This window comes from Pseudophryne corroboree, chromosome 9 (genome assembly GCF_028390025.1).
Source record: "Pseudophryne corroboree isolate aPseCor3 chromosome 9, aPseCor3.hap2, whole genome shotgun sequence".
NCBI classification, from domain to species: Eukaryota; Metazoa; Chordata; class Amphibia; order Anura; family Myobatrachidae; genus Pseudophryne; species Pseudophryne corroboree.
In genome coordinates, this window is record NC_086452.1 from 61246406 (window position 1) to 61266309 (window position 19904).

General features: G+C 46.8%; 1 long non-coding RNA gene across 1 annotated transcript in view; it reads right to left on the reverse strand.

Moving 5' to 3' along the window:
- Positions 1 to 512: 512 nt before the first annotated feature.
- LOC134957471 (uncharacterized) overlaps positions 513 to 19904 on the reverse strand; it is a 31667-nt gene continuing 12275 nt past the window's right edge. The window contains exons 2-3 of the long non-coding RNA XR_010186610.1: positions 2705 to 2762; positions 513 to 1486 (exon numbers count right to left, since the gene is read on the reverse strand). This is a non-coding gene — a long non-coding RNA (uncharacterized LOC134957471). The remainder of the gene's footprint in view (positions 1487 to 2704; positions 2763 to 19904) is intronic.

The window sequence follows — 19904 nt, forward strand, 5'->3', positions numbered from 1 at the left end:
ACCAGAGTGGTGGCAGCCATTCCCTGTATGGAAGCATGTGGAGACATGGAGCAGGATCAGAGAAGGGGCATGTTATGATTTTGTTTAATTTGGTTTCCATAAATCGGTGGTTAAGGGGCCCAGTGCATTGCTTTGCCCAGGGCCTGTAATGCTGTTAAGACGGCCCTGGTTTGGACAACCCTCTAGATCTGATCACCTACCAATGTCGATACAGGCAGAGATGAAGAGCCAGACATCCCACATTCAGACCATGGGGGTAATTCCAAGTTGATCGCAGCAGGAATTTTGTTAGCAGTTGGGCAAAACCATGTGCACTGCAGGGGAGGCAGATATAACATGTGCAGAGAGAGTTAGATTTGGGTGTGGTGTGTTCAATCTGCAATCTAATTTGCAGTGTAAAAATAAAGCAGCCAGTATTTACCCTGCACAGAAACAAAGTAACCCACCCAAATCTAACTCTTTCTGCACATGTTATATCTGCCTCCCCTGCAGTGCACATGGTTTTGCCCAACTGCTAACAAAATTCCTGCTGCGATCAACTTGGAATTACCCCCATGTTTGCTCTTGCTAGATCTCTACAGTGTAAATTTGGAACATTGGCTTGTGTTGCACGGGGCTTAGAGAGTGTAATGAAATGGCTCTAAATCCACAGGACTTAATTGAAACCAAAGAAGGAAGATTAGTTATGCTGCTGCTATAAGGTCCTGACTTAATCTAGGCAAATACATATGTATCATACTTGCTGTCTTTTTATTAATACGCCCCTATGGATTTAATCTAGGAGGGGTGGGGGTTTTGTGTTGCTACAAATCAACTAATTGAGGCCCAACCTCAGCTGCGTTATGCATTTGTCCCAGGATACTAGACAAGTTATGATATATATCCCAACCACAGATATATGACCTCAGAATACTTCCGTTATACAGATATAATTTATAGGAATTTATACCTGCGTTAGCATCAGTTGTGTGTTATAAAAGCATTGATAATATAGAACTCTTTCCGTGCACTGTGCAATGTTCACTATAATAAAAGGTGATGATATCATCAATGCGCACATAAAAATAAACGCTCTTGACAAACATGGCAAAATGCATTCTGGTATTTACATGGTACGTGTGTAACTACTTAAACCACAAGTGGCAAACACACTTGTTGGCAGTAATGTGATAGTCAAGGGACATGTGACCTCATTACGCAAACAAGAGGCCGATGACATCATCACAAACTCTTAGAGAGAATATCTCTACGCAGGCATTATTCCAGCCGCTGCCAAGAGAACGCTGGGTGCTGCCTGAGCTGAACTTTATGCATTCAGCAGAAGCAGGCTTGGATTGGTTTTATACAATTGCCATGCATGATGAGATAGAGAAGGCGGGCGTGTGGATTCGTTGCTGAAGAGGGTGTAAATCCAGCCAAACCAACATTCAGCCTCTCAATTCACAGCGATCACCGTTGAGGCATGGAGTGGCTCGCTAGGCTGAACCTGTAGATAGGGAGAGAGCTAGAGGAGGTTAAATGCTTCAAAATATCCAACTTTTCTGAAGACCAATAGGGACATCCCCTCGAGAAGGGTGTACATGGCCTCTCTGTAAAGATGCATGGCCTTGTGAGAATTCTGCTTCCGGGAGCCGCCCCCCCCCCCCCCCCCCCCCCCCCCCCCAATCGTCCTTATGCAGGGGTCTCCAGAAGCTGCAGGGCGGACCCCAGTCCATCTCACATAGCATCTATTCACCATTTGCTCTGCACAATAGGGTTGGGTGGGAGGTATGTCTCGCATCCTTGGACACACAGCCATCAGTGTGCTGCGGAGCGGTTGGGAGGTATGCCTGGTTTGCTCGGGTTCAGTATGATTTCCCGATGGATGGGATGCCGGCGGTCAGAATACCAACAGCGGCATCCCATCCATCAGAATCCTGACGGGCCCTCAGTAAGCCCCCTAACCCTCACCTATTCCCTACCCTAACCCCGGTGGTGCCTAACCCTAACTCTCTCTGCTTGGTGCCTAACACTAACCCTCCCTCCTTCGCTGCCTAACCCTAACCCTCCCCGCTTAATGCCTAACCCTAACCTACCCTGCTAAGTGCATAACACTAACCCTCCCTCCCCGGTACCTAACCCTAACCTTCTCTGCTAAGTGCCTAAAACTAACCCTCCCTCCCCGGTACCTAACCCTAACCTTCCCTGCTAAGTGCCTAACACTAACCCTCCCTCCCCGGTACCTAACCCTAACCTTTCCTGCTAAGTGCCTAACACTAACCCTCCCTCCCCGGTACCTAACCCTAACCTTCCCTGCTAAGTGCCTAACACTAACCCTCCCTCCCCGGTACCTAACCCTAACCTTCCCTGCTAAGTGCCTAACACTAACCCTCCCTCCCCGGTACCTAACCCTAACCTTCCCTGCTAAGTGCCTAACACTAACCCTCCCTCCCCGGTACCTAACCCTAACCTTCCCATCCCTGAACCCTAACCAACCCCCCCCCCCCCCCCCTTCTAGTGGCTAAACCTAGAAGCGAGCGCGTTCTGCTGAAATAATGATTGGGATGCGGGTGGCGGTATTTCGAGCGCTGGATCCCGTCTGTCGGGAAGCTGACTGCTTCCCGTTTGCACCTGGCTTATGTCATGCAATATGAACTTCTCATATCTTACATGTTTCAAGATATTTGTTAGTTCATATATGATTCATCGAAAAATGCGTACTTACCTTGCTTCAGATCCCCCTTATTCTTCCGCATGTTAGTGGCCAGGACCTACTGTACCATCTGAGGAGTAACGGAACACAAATATTACTATTGTAATCGCTGATTTATAAGAAGTCAGATAATTCACATCGCCAAATGTTAGACGCATGTAGCTGAACATAAAAGCTTTACAAACTTACGATGCCAATCGCTTGTGTGCCCATCTTTAATTCACCCCTCTTGCCTTCGTCAGGAGCATGTAATGGTGCGCCATCTTTCTTATGAGGCCATATCGATAGCACTAAACATACCATGAGCCTGATTCAGAACTGTACACTATTCCCATATTACACAGTGGCCGATGTTTTTATTATCACGCTGCAGGTGCGCCAAGTGGAGGGGGAGGAGCAGATACTAATTAGCCGGGCCTGGGCTAGTTGGAGCGACCTAGGTCCCCCTCTTACCTGTCAGTGGCATGGCAGCAGTCTCTCTTCCCAGCCCAGTTGTTGTGCACTGGGCTGCAGTGGGTCCAGATAGGAGTCTCCTCTGTCTGTGTATGCGTGGGGGGAGAGGTGGGGGGGTCGCACTGATCGCCCGTCCCCTGGATCCGCCCCCAGCTAAGGCATTGAAGCTTGTGATGACACACATACAGGTTTCTTATATATTTTTATGGGGCGTGGCCACACCTCTGTGCATAAGCCACAGCCCCTACATTACCCCGGCCCCGCTCTCTGCGGCCCTGTGAGTCGCACAGTACATGCTTCCAGATGCCTCTGCGATGATGCTCACAGAGAGGGTGCAGATTCATTGACTGTACAGCTGGGTACACATTAGATGATTTTTTTGAACGATTTGCCGATTTCTGATGGATCAGAACGATTCTTGTACGCAATTTCATTAGCGCCGGTGTCCTAATGACGTCGACCATCCTGAGTAGTCATAAGGTCAACTGGTCTGTGTCTTATGATGCGTGTTTGTCCACAGTCACTTGGATTTGCGAAGCCACCATTGGGAACCCCGATATAGCATTGGTGTATGTTTATGAATCGGCCCTGCATGTTTTACAATGTATACAAGGTTAAATACAGTTTGTTTGTCTGACAGCCTGACTCATATTCTACCTCTGGTGTGTGGATTAAAAGGGCACCAAGTGACCGGTCAAAGGTCACATATCTACTGAATCAGTCTCTTTCCTTTAATTTGAATGTAATGCTGGTGGCCTAAGAGATGGAGCAGAGAGATAAAATGACTGGATAAGTCTGTATTTTGGCTTCATTCATGGTGACAGTTGTAATAAAGGGTAATGGCGGCTGCTTTTGTTTATAAAGTGACACATTGTGTAGAGAAGCTACGTTTGAATTGGAATGCATGACAGCGGCTCAGGTGCCTGCCCTAGCCTGCGGCAAAGGCTGCCAACATCTAGGAACAACAAATCCACCTGCAGACAGGTAAATGACACTTGACGGACAGCTGGCTGTTAGGGTGCACGGAGTGGCCATGGGCTGAGCGGTGCAATCATCAGCAGTATTGTTCTGTATCAGTCCACGGTACATTTGGATCTCATCTCTCCTATTATACAAAGCAGGAACTGGGTCTCCCGGAACTGACACAGTCTCCTTTCCAGTTTATCCTGTTTTCCTGTCTTTCCTTTCAGCCCTGGCACTACCCCAGGACCATGCTCTCAGGATTGTGCTGTTTAGTCTACTGACAGTAAATGTACAGACTAGAAAAATGGAAGTCATTATCCATGTAGCTTAGGTCACGTCATCCACTACTGCAATATTGTGCATCAGCTGGTATTTATAAATGATGCATTCAGGAATAACTATCTTTCTTTTGAGTCACTCAACCATTAGGAACTGATCTGATGTTAGATTTTACCGTAGCAGGCAAAGCTCATAGCTCAGGTAGAAAAGACATCCTATAACATTTATCAAACCTTCTGACGAGGAAAAGTGGAGGCAGGGCCATAGCTAGGGATGGCCATCGACCATCGATGATTCGAAATCATGATCAAAGTTGAATACTTTTACCATCGATGGTGGAGAACCAGATAGTTTCCCACCATTCATGGTTCATTGCTACTGAATAAAAAAAAAGTAGTTATCATCGGGCATAGACCATCAATGATTTTGAATCATCGATGGCCACTCATACCATCGACGGTTCCCAGCCATATGGTTTTACACCATTGAGGTTATCCATTAATGGTACCATCGATGGTGGCCATCGATGGATAACCCACTGATGGCCATTCCTAGGCATAGCAAGGCTATAATCCGCCCTGTGCTGGTCCCCACCCATGAACATCTGACATTATGATGTCATGTCAAAGGGGCGGGGCTGCCTGGACCTGGAAGAAGAGGCTCTAGTCTACAGCATGTGTGCAGGGGTCTGCTGTGGCTCTTCAGGCTGTCTTTCCAGGCTAGCCACATGCAAGTGCCATAGAGCAGCGACGGTGGCACTCCCTATGCCATGGGTCTTCAAACTGTGGCCCTCCAGCAGCTGTGGAACTACACATCCCAGCATGTCCTGCCTCAGTTTTAGCATGCCTTATTAGCAAAACTGTGGCAGGGCATACTGGGATGTGTAGTTCCACAGCAGCTGGAAGGCCGCAGGTTGAAGACCCATGTCCTAGGCTAGGCCCTGTGCACTCCTAGTTACAGACTGAGTGGAGGTGTTGCTCATGAGGGATGAGGTTGGCATCCTGACGTTCTGGATGCTGGCAGGCAGAAGATCGTCACCGATGCCGGAATCCCGACAGTCAGCATCCTGAACATAATTACACTGGGGAGGGTTCGGATTAGCACGTGGGTTTCGAGTTGGGAACTAGGGGGAGGGATAGGGTTAGTTGTGGGAAGGGAGGGTTAGGGTTAGGCAGTGGGATGGGAGGGTTAGGATTAGGCTGTGAGGGGGAGGTTAGAGCTAGGAACAGTGTAATGTAATGTAAGCTTTCACGAGCAGGAGGGGAGGCTGTGGGAGGGTTAGGTTGTGGGAGGGGAGGGTTAGGTTGTGGGAGGGGAGGGATAGGCTGTGGGAGGGGAGGGTTGTGGGAGGGGAGGGTTAGGCTGTGGGAATGGAGGGTTAGGCTGTGGGAAGGGATGGTTAGGCTGTGGGAGGGGAGGGATAGGCTGTGGGAAGGGAGGGTTAGGCTGTGGGAGGGGAGGGATAGGCTGTGGGAGGGGAGGGTTGTGGGAGGGGAGGGTTAGGTTGTGGGAGGGGAGGGATAGGCTGTGGGAGGGGAGGGTTGTGGGAGGGGAGGGTTAGGCTGTGGGAATGGAGGGTTAGGCTGTGGGAAGGGGTGGTTAGGCTGTGGGAGGGGAGGGATAGGCTGTGGGAAGGGAGGGTTAGGCTGTGGGAGGGGAGGGATAAGCTGTGGGAGGGGAGGGTTGTGGGAGGGGAGGGATGGGCTGTGGGAAGGGAGGGTTAGACTGTGGGAGGGGAGGGATAGGCTGTGGGAAGGGAGGGTTAGACTGTGGGAAGGGAGGGATGGGCTGTGGGAAGGGAGGGATGGGCTGTGGGAAGGGAGGGTTAGACTGTGGGAGGGGAGGGATAGGCTGTGGGAAGGGAGGGTTAGGCTGTGGGAGGGAAGGGTTGGGCTGTGGGAATGGAGGGTTAGGCTGTGGGAAGGGATGGTTAGGCTGTGGGAGGGGAGGGATAGGCTGTGGGAAGGGAGGGTTAGGCTGTGGGAGGGGAGGGATAGGCTGTGGGAGGGGAGGGTTGTGGGAGGGGAGGGATGGGCTGTGGGAAGGGAGGGTTAGACTGTGGGAGGGGAGGGATAGGCTGTGGGAAGGGAGGGTTAGACTGTGGGAAGGGAGGGATGGGCTGTGGGAAGGGAGGGATGGGCTGTGGGAAGGGAGGGTTAGACTGTGGGAGGGGAGGGATAGGCTGTGGGAAGGGAGGGTTAGGCTGTGGGAGGGAAGGGTTGGGCTGTGGGAAGGGAAGGTTAGGCTGTGGGAGGGGAGGGATAGGCTGTGGGAAGGGAGGGTTAGGCTGTGGGAGGGGAGGGATAGGCTGTGGGAAGGGAGGGTTAGGCTGTGGGAAGGGAGGGTTAGGCTGTGGGAGGGGAGGGATAGGCTGTGGGAAGGAAGGGTTAGGCTGTGGGAAGGGAGGGTTAGGCTGTGGGCGGGTTAGGCTGTGGGATGGGAGGGTTAGGCTGTGGGAGGGGAGGGATAGGCTGTGGGAAGGGAGGGTTAGGCTGTGGGAGAGGAGGGTTAAGCTGTGGGAGGGGAGGGTTAGGCTATGGGAGGGATAGGCTGTGGGAAGGGAGGGTTAGGCTGTGGGAAGGGAGGGTTAGGCTGTGGGATGGGAGGGTTAGGCTGTGGGAGGGGAGGGATAGGCTGTGGGAAGGGAGGGTTAGGCTGTGGGAGAGTAGGGTTAGGCTGTGGGAGGGGAGGGTTAGGCTATGGGAGGGATAGGCTGTGGGAAGGGAGGGTTAGGCTGTGGGAGGGGAGGGTTGGGCTGTGGGCAGGTTAAGGTTGCAGGGAGAGTAAGGGGTAGGATTAGTTTACCTTAGAAAAAGTGTCTGGATTTTGTCAGGATGCCTATGTCTATATTCTGACCGCGAGCATACTGTACCCTACCCACTCATGGCGACCACTCAGCTTCTAGCTATAATTTATCCTGTACATTCTATGAAATCATATCTACAATCTGATTGTTTGCTATGGACCACACCTCCACTTGTTCTCTATAGAAGGTTTGCTAAATACCTCACTGTAACCCTCATTATTATTATTGTCGCTGAATTGTAAGATACCGCAAGGTTGTGATGCAGCCAATTCTCATACATATAGAAGTTTTAGAAGAACAAAAGCATACATGCACCAACTGACACGTGTCTCATGCATGTCTGTATTCACACGGACGATCTGCTAACCCCGCTGTGAACTGAAGCTATAAACAAAGCGGCATTCCAGTGGGAAGCATGGCATTATATACATGTTACCATAACGCTGCAGTATCTTTCAGACACGCTGCTTAGACATAACTAAAACCATTTCTGAACATGATTGTACAAGACTTCCGTTAGGGAGCAGCCTAAACGCCACAGACACAGATGAAAACAATTTTCCTCTACAGAAAGTGTCCAGACATGGGACACGTGTTCTTCATGTGTGATGTCCTAGCTGAAATTCCCGCAAAGGGGCTGTAACACAGAAACAGGACACGGACAGCAGACACGGACCACATTGCACATCTTGTGCATTCGATCATCCTGGTTCTGCTCCCTGTCGTGCAATGGTGCAATTTGTGCTGTTGTGCAATGTGTGTGCTGGGGCGGAGATGTGGGGGGGGGGGGGGGGGGCAGGGTCGGGGCATTAAGTTCCCCAGCACCCACTTCTCTGGGAAGGAGGGCAAAATAAGGAAGACTGGCATACGTTCCCAGGAGCCGTGGAGCGCTCCCTGAATTTTGTGAGTCTCCCGATCTTTCCGGGTGAGGCTTAGGAATGTTAAATCCCTATTGCAGCACACATAAGAGCTACCTACCTGTCTATGAGGCACCTGCGAGGACATACATCCCAGCGTCCTGCGAGTTGGTACACACATGCCAAATGCGGGATGTTAGCACCTACTCCTTATATAGGGACTGTCCCGCAAATATAGGGACAGTTGGTAGATCCGAGCAACTACAACAGTAGCTCAGTTCCCCGGCTGCAATCTTAATGTTAGGTGGGTTACAGGTTGGTTCTTCCACTCCCTGCAGCCAGCAGGTCTGGTTTGCAGCTTAGCACATACTTTTGCTTGTACCTAGAGCTAAAATGATTCCTAAGTCACACTTTAGGACCTTATTCAGCTTGACACGCAGAAGTCAGAAAATCGCAAATGGCCGCAGCACGCGCGTGCAAACTTTCATAGTGCGACTGCATCCCGGAAGGATGAATTGAATTGCGATTACATTGCTGGTGGTGCTTGGCATGCTGGGTGGCATTGCCCTGTGCTGGGCAGCCCCCGGCATGTGATCATCAGCAGTGGTAGCAACTACTGAAGCTGAATAAGGTCTTTAGAGGGTTAGCAAACCCAAAAAGTTAGCAGTTGGGCAAAACCATGTTGCACTACAGGTAGGGCAGATGTAACATGTGCAGAGAGATTTGTATGGAGTGTGTTGAAGCTGAAATCTAAAGTGCAGTGTAAAAATAAAGCAGCCAGTATTTACCCTGCACATAAACAATATAACCCACCCAAATCTAACTCTCTCTGCACATGTTACATCTGCCCCACCTGCAGTAGATCATGGTTTTGCCCATTTGCTAACTTGTTTGGTTGCCTAACAACTCTGAATAACCCCCTTAGTGTGCACCAGGCATTAATGGATGAGACAGGTGCTGTGGATGGATGGTGTTATTAATTGAATGATGTCAGGGAGTTCTATGGGGCAATCGCTGTGCCACTGATTGTAAGCTGGCCATGCATTAGTGCGATTTGGCCTTTTTTCATCCAATTCAGACGCATCAGGACGAAAATTCAGATGAAAACCGGCTAAATGTGTTTGACATCTGATCCGATCCGATGCGCAGTCTCGGGGCTGAGTCAGAGGTCGGACGTGCTGCACATAGGCTAAAATCAGAATTGCAGCCATCAGGTAAATATCGCGGCTGTTTTTTTAGCACCTGCGATATATTGCATGCAATTTCTCGCATGTCTTCACTTGAGTGGCATTTCTCTGAACGCTCCCACCCGCAACAGTGGCAGCAGCTGGCGATAAATCACATGTAAAAAGTGGCACATCAAGTACCAAATCGGATGGAAGCACTCCCGGGGAGCTGCCGGGGAAATTCCAGGGAAATCGCATCTGCCCCAGCAAATATTGTTTTCCATTGCCCTAGGCCATACACTCCAGCCTGTAGTATCCTCACATTGCACCCTGCCCCTGGACAGTACTCTCTTTCAGAACAAAGGGGGTAATTCAGACCTGATCATAGCAGCAAAATGTGTTAGCAATTGGGCAAAACCATGGGGGTCATTCTGAGTTGTTCGCTCGTTGCCGATTTTCGCAACGGAGCGATTAAGGCGAAAATGCGCATGCGCATGGTACGAGGTGCGCATGCGCTAAGTATTTTAGCACAAAACTTAGTAGATTTACTCACATCCGAACGAAGAATTTTCATCGTTGAAGTGATCGGAGTGTGATTGACAGGAAGTGGGTGTTTCTGGGCGGAAACTGACCGTTTTCTGGGAGTGTGCGGAAAAACGCAGGTGTGCCAGGATAAAACGCGGGAGTGTCTGGAGAAACGGGGGAGTGGCTGGCCGAACGCAGGGCGTGTTTGTGACGTCAAACCAGGAACGAAACGAACTGAGCTGATCGCAGTGTAGGAGTAAGTCTGGAGCTACTCAGAAACTGCTAAGAATTTTCTATTCGCAATTCTGCTAATCTTTCGTTTGCACTTCTGCTAAGCTAAGATACACTCCCAGAGGGCGGCGGCCTAGTGTGTGCAATGCTGCTAAAAGCAGCTAGCGAGCGAACAACTCGGAATGACCCCCCCATGTGCAGTGCAGGGGAGGCAGATGTAACATGTGCAGAGAGAGTTAGATTTGGGTGGGGTGTGTTCAAATTGAAATCTAAATTTCAGTGTAAAAATAAAGCAGCCAGTATTTACCTTGCACAGAAACAATATAACCCACCCAAATGTAACTCTCTCTGCACATGTTACATCTGCCCCACATGCAGTGCACACGGTTTTGCCCAACTGCTAACACATTTGCTGCTACGATCAGGTCTGAATTGGGTGTGGTATGGAAGGTAGATAGTAACTAGTTCGACAGTGTCTAGGTCGACCACTATTGGTAGACAGTAACTAGATCGACATAGTCTCTTGGACGACAGGGTCTTTAGGTCGACAGGTCAAAAGGTCGACATGAGTTTTTTATGTTTTTGTTGGTGTCGTTTTCTTCGTAGAGTGACCGGGAACCCCAATTAGTGCATCGTGTCCCCTCGCATGGCTCGCTTAGCTCCAATCGTTGTCCACGTGGATCGTTAAGTATGAAAAGGTTAAAAAAAAGACAAAAATCGTGAAAAACTCATGTCGACCTTTTGACCTAGAACATGTCGTCCTAGAGACCCTGTTGACCTAGAAACCCTGTCGACCAATCGTGGTCAACCTAGATAGTGTCGACCTAGTTACTGTCGACCTAGAGACCGGATCCCGTCTCAATTACCCCCAAAGAGTCTGTCCAAATTCATACCCCAAGATTGCTCTTCTTTTCTCTACATTTCTCAGGATAAAAACAGACTGTCTCTCTCTGAAGCATCCAAGTGTCCTCTCCCTTCACCCCTGCATAATATTAATATAGAAGATCCTGGAACAAGTGAAGATCTGTAGAACGGGAACATGGCAGACCTATGAATATCCGGTGAGGCCGCAATGGGAAAATGGCTCTTTTGTGACGCACTTTGAGTCCTTTGGTCCCTGGGGACTGCAATTGGGACAACTTTGGTTGATGCAAGATTAAAGAGAATAAAAATAAAAAAGAAACAAAAGCTCTTTTAACCGTGTACTATCCCTGAAATATGTCATTGGACTCATCTTGCCCGTGACATAGTTACAACTACAGTACGTAACTATTTCTAGAGGGCTGGAGGCCCGATCTGCTCTGGAAGCCAAGAAATCTTCATCTTATTAACAAAGGGGATCATTCCGACCCGATCGCACGCTGTAGTTCTTTGCAGCTGTGCGATCGGTTCCGAACTGCGTATGCGCCGCGACCGCAATGCGCAGGCGCGTTGCTGCCCTGCAACGGGGGACGCCGGGCAGCGATGAAACTAACGAAGATCGGGATCGCAGCGCCAAACGCAAGGTGACTGACAGCAGGAAGGCGTTCCTGCGTGGCAACTGACCGTTTTCTGGGAGTGTCGACAAAAATGCAGGCGTGTCCAGGCGTTTGCAGGGCGGGCGTCTGACGTAAATTCCGGGACCGGACAGGCTGAAGTGATCGCAGCGGCTGAGTAAGTTCAGAGCTACTCAGAAACTGCACATGTGTTCGCACACTTGCTAAGCTAAAATACACTCCCCCATAGGTGGCCCCTATCTGATCGCACGGGCTGCAAAAAATTGCAGCGTGCGATCAACTAGGAATGACCCCCATAGTTATAAGGGAGTCATGGAGGTTCTCCACTGGCAGGCCCAGAGGTGCAAACGTCCAACAGCAGAGAGAGATGCCTAGATAGATGTGCCTGCTGGCTGGGAAGCAGCTAGAGAGGATGCTGTCTGTGTACACTGATCTGTATAGCCATAGTATACACTGATCTGTATATACCTATAGCATGCACCGATTTGTATATACTCATAGCATGCACCGATTTGTATATACCCATAGCGTGCACTGACTTTATATGCCCATAGGGGTAAATTTACTAAGATGGGAGTTCTATTTAAGATGGGCTGTTGCCCATAGCAACCAATCAGATTCTACTTCTCATTTATCTAGCACCTTCTAGAAGATAATACCTGGTATCTGACTGGTTGCTATGGGCAACAGCCCATCTTAAATAGAACTCCCATCTTAGAAAATGTACCCCTTAGTGTGCACTAATCTGCACATACTCATAGCGTGCACTGACCTGTATATACCCACAGTGTGCACTGACCTGTATATACCCACAGCTTACACTGACCTGTATATAACCATAGCGTGCACTGACCTGTATATACCCACAGTGTGCACTGACCTGTATATACCCACAGCTTACACTGACCTGTATAGAACCATAGCGTGAACTGACCTGTATATAACCATAGCGTGCACTGACATGTATATAACCATAGCGTGCACTGACCTGTATATACCCACAGCATACACTGACCTGTATATAACCATAGCGTGCACTGCTCTCTATAATTATACCCACAGCGTGCACTGCTCTCTATAATTATACCCACAGCGTGCACTGCTCTCTATTATTATACTCACAGCGTGCACTGCTCTGTATAATTATACCCACAGTGTGCACTGATCTGTATAATTATACCCACAGTGTGCACTGCTCTCTATTATTATACCCACAGCGTGCACTGCTCTGTATAATTATACCCACAGCATGCACTGCTCTCTATAATTATACCCACAGCGTGCACTGCTCTCTATAATTATACCCACAGCGTGCACTGCTCTCTATAATTATACTCACAGCGTGCACTGCTCTCTATAATTATACCCACAGCGTGCACTGCTCTCTATAATTATACCCACAGCGTGCACTGCTCTCTATAATTATACCCACAGCGTGCACTGCTCTCTATAATTATACTCACAGCGTGCACTGCTCTCTATAATTATACCCACAGCGTGCACTGCTCTCTATAATTATACTCACAGCGTGCACTGCTCTCTATAATTATACTCACAGCGTGCACTGATCTGTATAATTATACCCACAGTGTGCACTGCTCTGTATAATTATACCCACAGTGTGCACTGCTCTGTATAAATTATACCCACAATGTGCACTGCTCTGTATAATTATACCCACAGTGTGCACTGATCTGTATATACCCACAAAATACACTGATTTGTATATACCTGTAGCGTGCACTGATCTGTATATATCCACAGCATGCACTGATCTGTATATATCCACAGCGTACACTGATCTGTATATATCCACAGCCTACACTATCTGTATATATCCACAGCGTACACTGGGGCAGCTGTATTATCCTGGAGAAGGCATAAGGAAGTGATAAAGCAGTGATAAGTGCAAGGTGATAAAGGCACCAGCCAATTAGCTCCAATATGTAAATGAACAGTTAGGATCTGATTGGCTGGTGCATTTATCACCTTGCACTTATCACTGGTTTATCCCTTCCTTATGCCTTCTCCAGGTTAATACATCTGCCCCACTAATCTGTGGGATCCGGTCTGCAGATCGACAGTGTCTAGGTCTACAATGTTAAGGTCGACATGTTTTCAAGGTTGACAGGGTTTCTAGGTCGACATGTTACAGGTCGACAGGTCAAAAGGTCGACATGATTTTTTCACATTTTTCTTCTTTTTTTGAACTTTTTCATACTTAACGATCCACGCGGTCTACGATTGGGAATAGTAACCTGTGCCGAACGCAGCGGTAGCGGAGCGAGGCACCTTGGCCGAAGCATGGCGAACGAAGCGAGGGGACACGGTGCACTAATTGGGGTTCCCGGTCACTCTACGGAGAAAACGACACCAAAACAACATGAAAAACTCATGTTGACCTTTTGACCTGTCGACCTAGAACATGTCGACCTAGAAACCCTGTTGACCTTCAAACCCTATTGACCTAGTGACTCTCGACCTATAGTGGTCGACCTAAACTTTGTCGACCTAGACACTGTCGATCTTATGATCCACACCCCTAATCTGTATATACCCACAACGTACACTGATCTGTATATACCCACAACGTGCACTGATCTGTATATATCCACAGCGTACGCTGACCTATATATACCCACAGCGTACACTGATTTGTATATACCTGTAGTGTGCACTGCTCTCTATTATTATACTCAAAACGTGCACTGCTCTCTATAATTATACCCACAGCATACACTGCTCTCTATTATTATACCCACAGCGTGCACTGCTCTCTAAAATTATACCCACAGCGTGCACTGCTCTCTATTATTATACTCAGAGCGTGCACTGCTCTCTATTATTATACCAACAGCGTGCAGTGCTCTCTATTATTATACTCACAGCAAGCACTGCTCTATTATTATACTCACAGCGTGCACTGCTCTCTATTATTATACTCACAGTGTGCACTGATCTCTATTATTATACTCACAGCGTGCACTGCTCTCTATTATTATACTCACAGCGTGCACTGCTCTCTATTATTATACCAACAGCATGCACTGCTCTCTATTATTATACTCACAGCGTGCACTGCTCTCTATTATTATACTCACAGCGTGCACTGCTCTCTATTATTATACTCACAGCGTGCACTGCTCTCTATTATTATACTCACAGCATGCACTGCTCTCTATTATTATACCCACAGCATGCACTGCTCTATTATTATACTCACAGCGTGCACTGCTCTCTATTATTATACTCACAGTGTGCACTGCTCTCTATTATTATACTCACAGTGTGCACTGATCTCTATTATTATACTCACAGCGTGCACTGCTCTCTATAATTATACCCACAGCGTGCACTGCTCTCTTATTATACTCACAGCGTGCACTGCTCTCTATAATTATACCCACAGCGTGCATTGCTCTCTATTATTATACTCACAGCGTGCACTGCTCTCTATTATTATACCCACAGCATGCACTGCTTTCTATTATTATACACACAGCGTGCACTGCTCTCTATTATTATATTCACAGCGTGCATTGCTCTCTATTATTATACCCATAGCGTGCACTGCTCTCTATAATTATACCCACAGCGTGCATTGCTCTCTATTATCATACCCACAGCGTGCACTGCTCTCTATTATTATACTCACAGCGTGCATTGCTCTCTATTATTATACTCACAGCGTGCATTGCTCTCTATTATTATACTCACAGCGTGCATTGCTCTCTATTATTAAACTCACAGCGTGCATTGCTCTCTATTATTATACCTACAGCGTGCATTGCTCTCTATTATCATACCCACAGCGTGCACTGCTCTCTATTATTATACTCACAGCGTGCATTGCTATCTATTATTATACCCACAGCGTGCACTGCTCTAGAATTATACCCACAACGTGCACTGCTCTCTAATATTATACTAACAGCATGCACTGCTCTCTATAATTATACCAACAGCATGCACTGCTCTCTATTATTATACTCACAGCGTGCACTGCTCTCTATAATTATACCCACAGCATGCACTGCTCTCTATAATTATACCCACAACGTGCACTGCTCTCTAATATTATACCCACAGCGTGCACTGCTCTCTATTATTATACTCACAGCGTGCACTGCTCTCTATAATTATACCCACAGCATATACTGCTCTCTATTATTATACTCACAGCGTGCACTGCTCTCTATTATACCCACAGTGTGCACTGCTCTCTATTATTATACTCACAGCGTGCACTGCTCTCTATAATTATACCCACAGCATGCACTGCTCTCTATTATTATACCCACAGCGTGCACTGTTCTCTATTATTATACCCACAGCGTGCATTGTTCTCTATTATTATATCGACATTGTGCACTGCTCTCTATTATTATACTCACAGCATGCACTGCTCTCTATAATTATACCCACAGCGTGCACTGCTCTCTATAATTATACCCACAGCGTGCATTGCTCTCTATTATTATACCGACAGCGTGCACTGCTCTCTATTATTATACCCACAGCATGCACTGCTCTCTATAATTATACCCACAGCGTGCACTGCTCTCTATTATTATACCCACATCGTGCACTGCTCTCTATTATTATCCTCACAGCGTGCACTGCTCTCTATAATTATACCCACAGCATGCACTGCTCTCTATTATTATACCCACAGCGTGCACTGTTCTCTATTATTATACTCACAGCGTGCATTGCTCTCTATTATTATACCCACAGCGTGCACTGCTCTCTATAATTATACCCACAGCATGCACTGCTCTCTACTATTATACTCACAGCGTGCACTGCTCTCTATAATAATACCCACAGCATGCACTGCTCTCTATTATTATACTCACAGCGTGCACTGCTCTCTATAATTATACCCACAGCGTGCATTGCTCTCTATTATCATACCCACAGCGTGCACTGCTCTCTATTATTACACTCACAGCGTGCATTGCTCTCTATTATTATACTCACAGCGTGCATTCCTCTCAATTATTATACCCACAGCGTGCACTGCTCTCTAGAATTATACCCACAATGTACTGCTCTCTAATATTATACCCACAGCATGCACTGCTCTCTATTATTATACCCACAGCGTGCATTGCTCTCTATTATTATACCCACAGTGTGCACTGCTCTCTATTATTATACCCACAGCATGCACTGCTCTCTATTATTATACCCACAGCGTGCATTGTTCTCTATTATTATATCGACATTGTGCACTGCTCTCTATTATTATACTCACAGCATGCACTGCTCTCTATAATTATACCCACAGCGTGCACTGCTCTCTATAATTATACCCACAGCGTGCATTGCTCTCTATTATTATACCGACAGCGTGCACTGCTCTCTATTATTATACCCACAGCATGCACTGCTCTCTATATTTATACCCACAGCGTGCACTGCTCTCTATTATTATACCCACATCGTGCACTGCTCTCTATTATTATACTCACAGCGTGCAGTGCTCTCTATAATTATACCCACAGCATGCACTGCTCTCTATGATTATACCCACAGCGTGCACTGCTCTCTATAATTATACCCACAGCGTGCACTGCTCTCTATTATTATACCCACAGCGTGCACTGCTCTCTATAATTATACCCACAGCGTGCATTGCTCTCTATTATTATACCCACAGTGTGCACTGCTCTCTATTATTATACCCACAGCATGCACTGTTCTCTATAATTATACCGACAGCGTGCAATGTTCTCTATTATTATATTGACATTGTGCACTGCTCTCTATTATTATACCCACAGCATGCACTGCTCTCTATAATTATACCCACAGCTTGCACTGCTCTCTATTATTATACCCACGGCGTGCACTGCTCTCTATTATTATACTCACAGCATGCAGTGCTCTCTATAATTATACCAACAGCGTGCACTGCTCTCTATTATTATACCCACAGCATGCACTGCTCTCTATAATTATACCCACAGCTTGCACTGCTCTCTATTATTATACCCACGGCGTGCACTGCTCTCTATTATTATACCCACAGCGTGCACTGCTCTCTATTATTATACCCACAGCGTGCATTGCTCTCTATTATTATACTCACAGCGTGCATTGCTCTCTATTATTATACCCACAGCTTGCATTGCTAGCTATTATCATACCCACAGCGTGCACTGCTCTCTATTATTATACTCACAGCGTGCATTGCTCTCTATTATTATACTCACATCGTGCATTGCTCTCTATTATTATACCCACAGCGTGCACTGCTCTCTAGAATTATACCCACAGCGTGCACTGCTCTCTAATATTATACCCACAGCGTGCATTGCTCTCTATTATTATACCCACAGCGTGCACTGCTCTCTATTATTATACCCACAGCATGCACTGCTCTCTATAATTATACCCACAGCTTGCACTGCTCTCTATTATTATACCCACAGCGTGCACTGCTCTCTATTATTATACTCACAGCGTGCAGTGCTCTCTATAATTATACTAACAGCGTGCACTGCTCTCTATTATTATACCCACAGCGTGCACTGCTCTCTATAATTATACCCACAGCGTGCACTGCTCTCTATTATTATACTCACAGTGTGCACTGCTCTCTATTATTATACTCACAGCGTGCACTGCTCTCTATTATTATACTCACAGCGTGCACTGCTCTCTATTATTATACCAACAGCATGCACTGCTCTCTATTATTATACTCACAGCGTGCACTGCTCTCTATTATTATACTCACAGCGTGCACTGCTCTCTATTATTATACCCACAGCATGCACTGCTTTTTTATTATACTCACAGCGTGCACTGCTCTCTATTATTATACTCACAGTGTGCACTGATCTCTATTATTATACTCACAGCGTGCACTGCTCTCTATAATTATACCCACAGCGTGCACTGCTCTCTATAATTATACCCACAGCGTGCATTGCTCTCTATTATTATACCCACAGTGTGCACTGCTCTCTATTATTATACCCACAGCATGCACTGCTCTCTATTATTATACCCACAGCGTGCATTGTTCTCTATTATTATATCGACATTGTGCACTGCTCTCTATTATTATACTCACAGCATGCACTGCTCTCTATAATTATACCCACAGCATATACTGCTCTCTATTATTATACTCACAGCGTGCACTGCTCTCTATTATACCCACAGTGTGCACTGCTCTCTATTATTATACTCACAGCGTGCACTGCTCTCTATAATTATACCCACAGCATGCACTGCTCTCTATAATTATATCCACAGCATGCACTGCTCTCTACTATTATACTCACAGCGTGCACTGCTCTCTATAATTATACCCACAGCGTGCACTGCTCTCTATTATTATACTCACAGCGTGCACTGCTCTCTATTATTATACCCACAGCATGCACTGCTCTCTATTATACACACAGCGTGCACTGCTCTCTATTATTATATTCACAGCGTGCATTGCTCTCTATTATTATACCCATAGCGTGCACTGCTCTCTATAATTATACCCACAGCATGCACTGCTCTCTACTATTATACTCACAGCGTGCACTGCTCTCTATAATTATACCCACAGCATGCACTGCTTTCTATTATTATACTCACAGCGTGCACTGCTCTCTATAATTATACCCACAGCGTGCATTGCTCTCTATTATCATACCCACAGCGTGCACTGCTCTCTATTATTATACTCACAGCGTGCATTGCTCTCTATTATTATACTCACAGCGTGCATTGCTCTCTATTATTATACTCACAGCGTGCATTGCTCTCTATTATTAAACTCACAGCGTGCATTGCTCTCTATTATTATACCCACAGCGTGCATTGCTCTCTATTATCATACCCACAGCGTGCACTGCTCTCTATTATTATACTCACAGCGTGCATTGCTATCTATTATTATACCCACAGCGTGCACTGCTCTAGAATTATACCCACAACGTGCACTGCTCTCTAATATTATACCCACAGCATGCACTGCTCTCTATAATTATACCAACAGCATGCACTGCTCTCTATTATTATACTCACAGCGTGCACTGCTCTCTATAATTATACCCACAGCATGCACTGCTCTCTATAATTATACCCACAGCGTGCATTGCTCTCTATTATCATACCCACAGCGTGCACTGCTCTCTAGAATTATACCCACAACGTGCACTGCTCTCTATTATTATACTCACAGCGTGCACTGCTCTCTATAATTATACCCACAGCATATACTGCTCTCTATTATTATACTCACAGCGTGCACTGCTCTCTATTATACCCACAGTGTGCACTGCTCTCTATTATTATACTCACAGCGTGCACTGCTCTCTATAATTATACCCACAGCGTGCACTGCTCTCTATAATTATACCCACAGCATGCACTGCTCTCTATTATTATACTCACAGCGTGCACTGCTCTCTATAATTATAC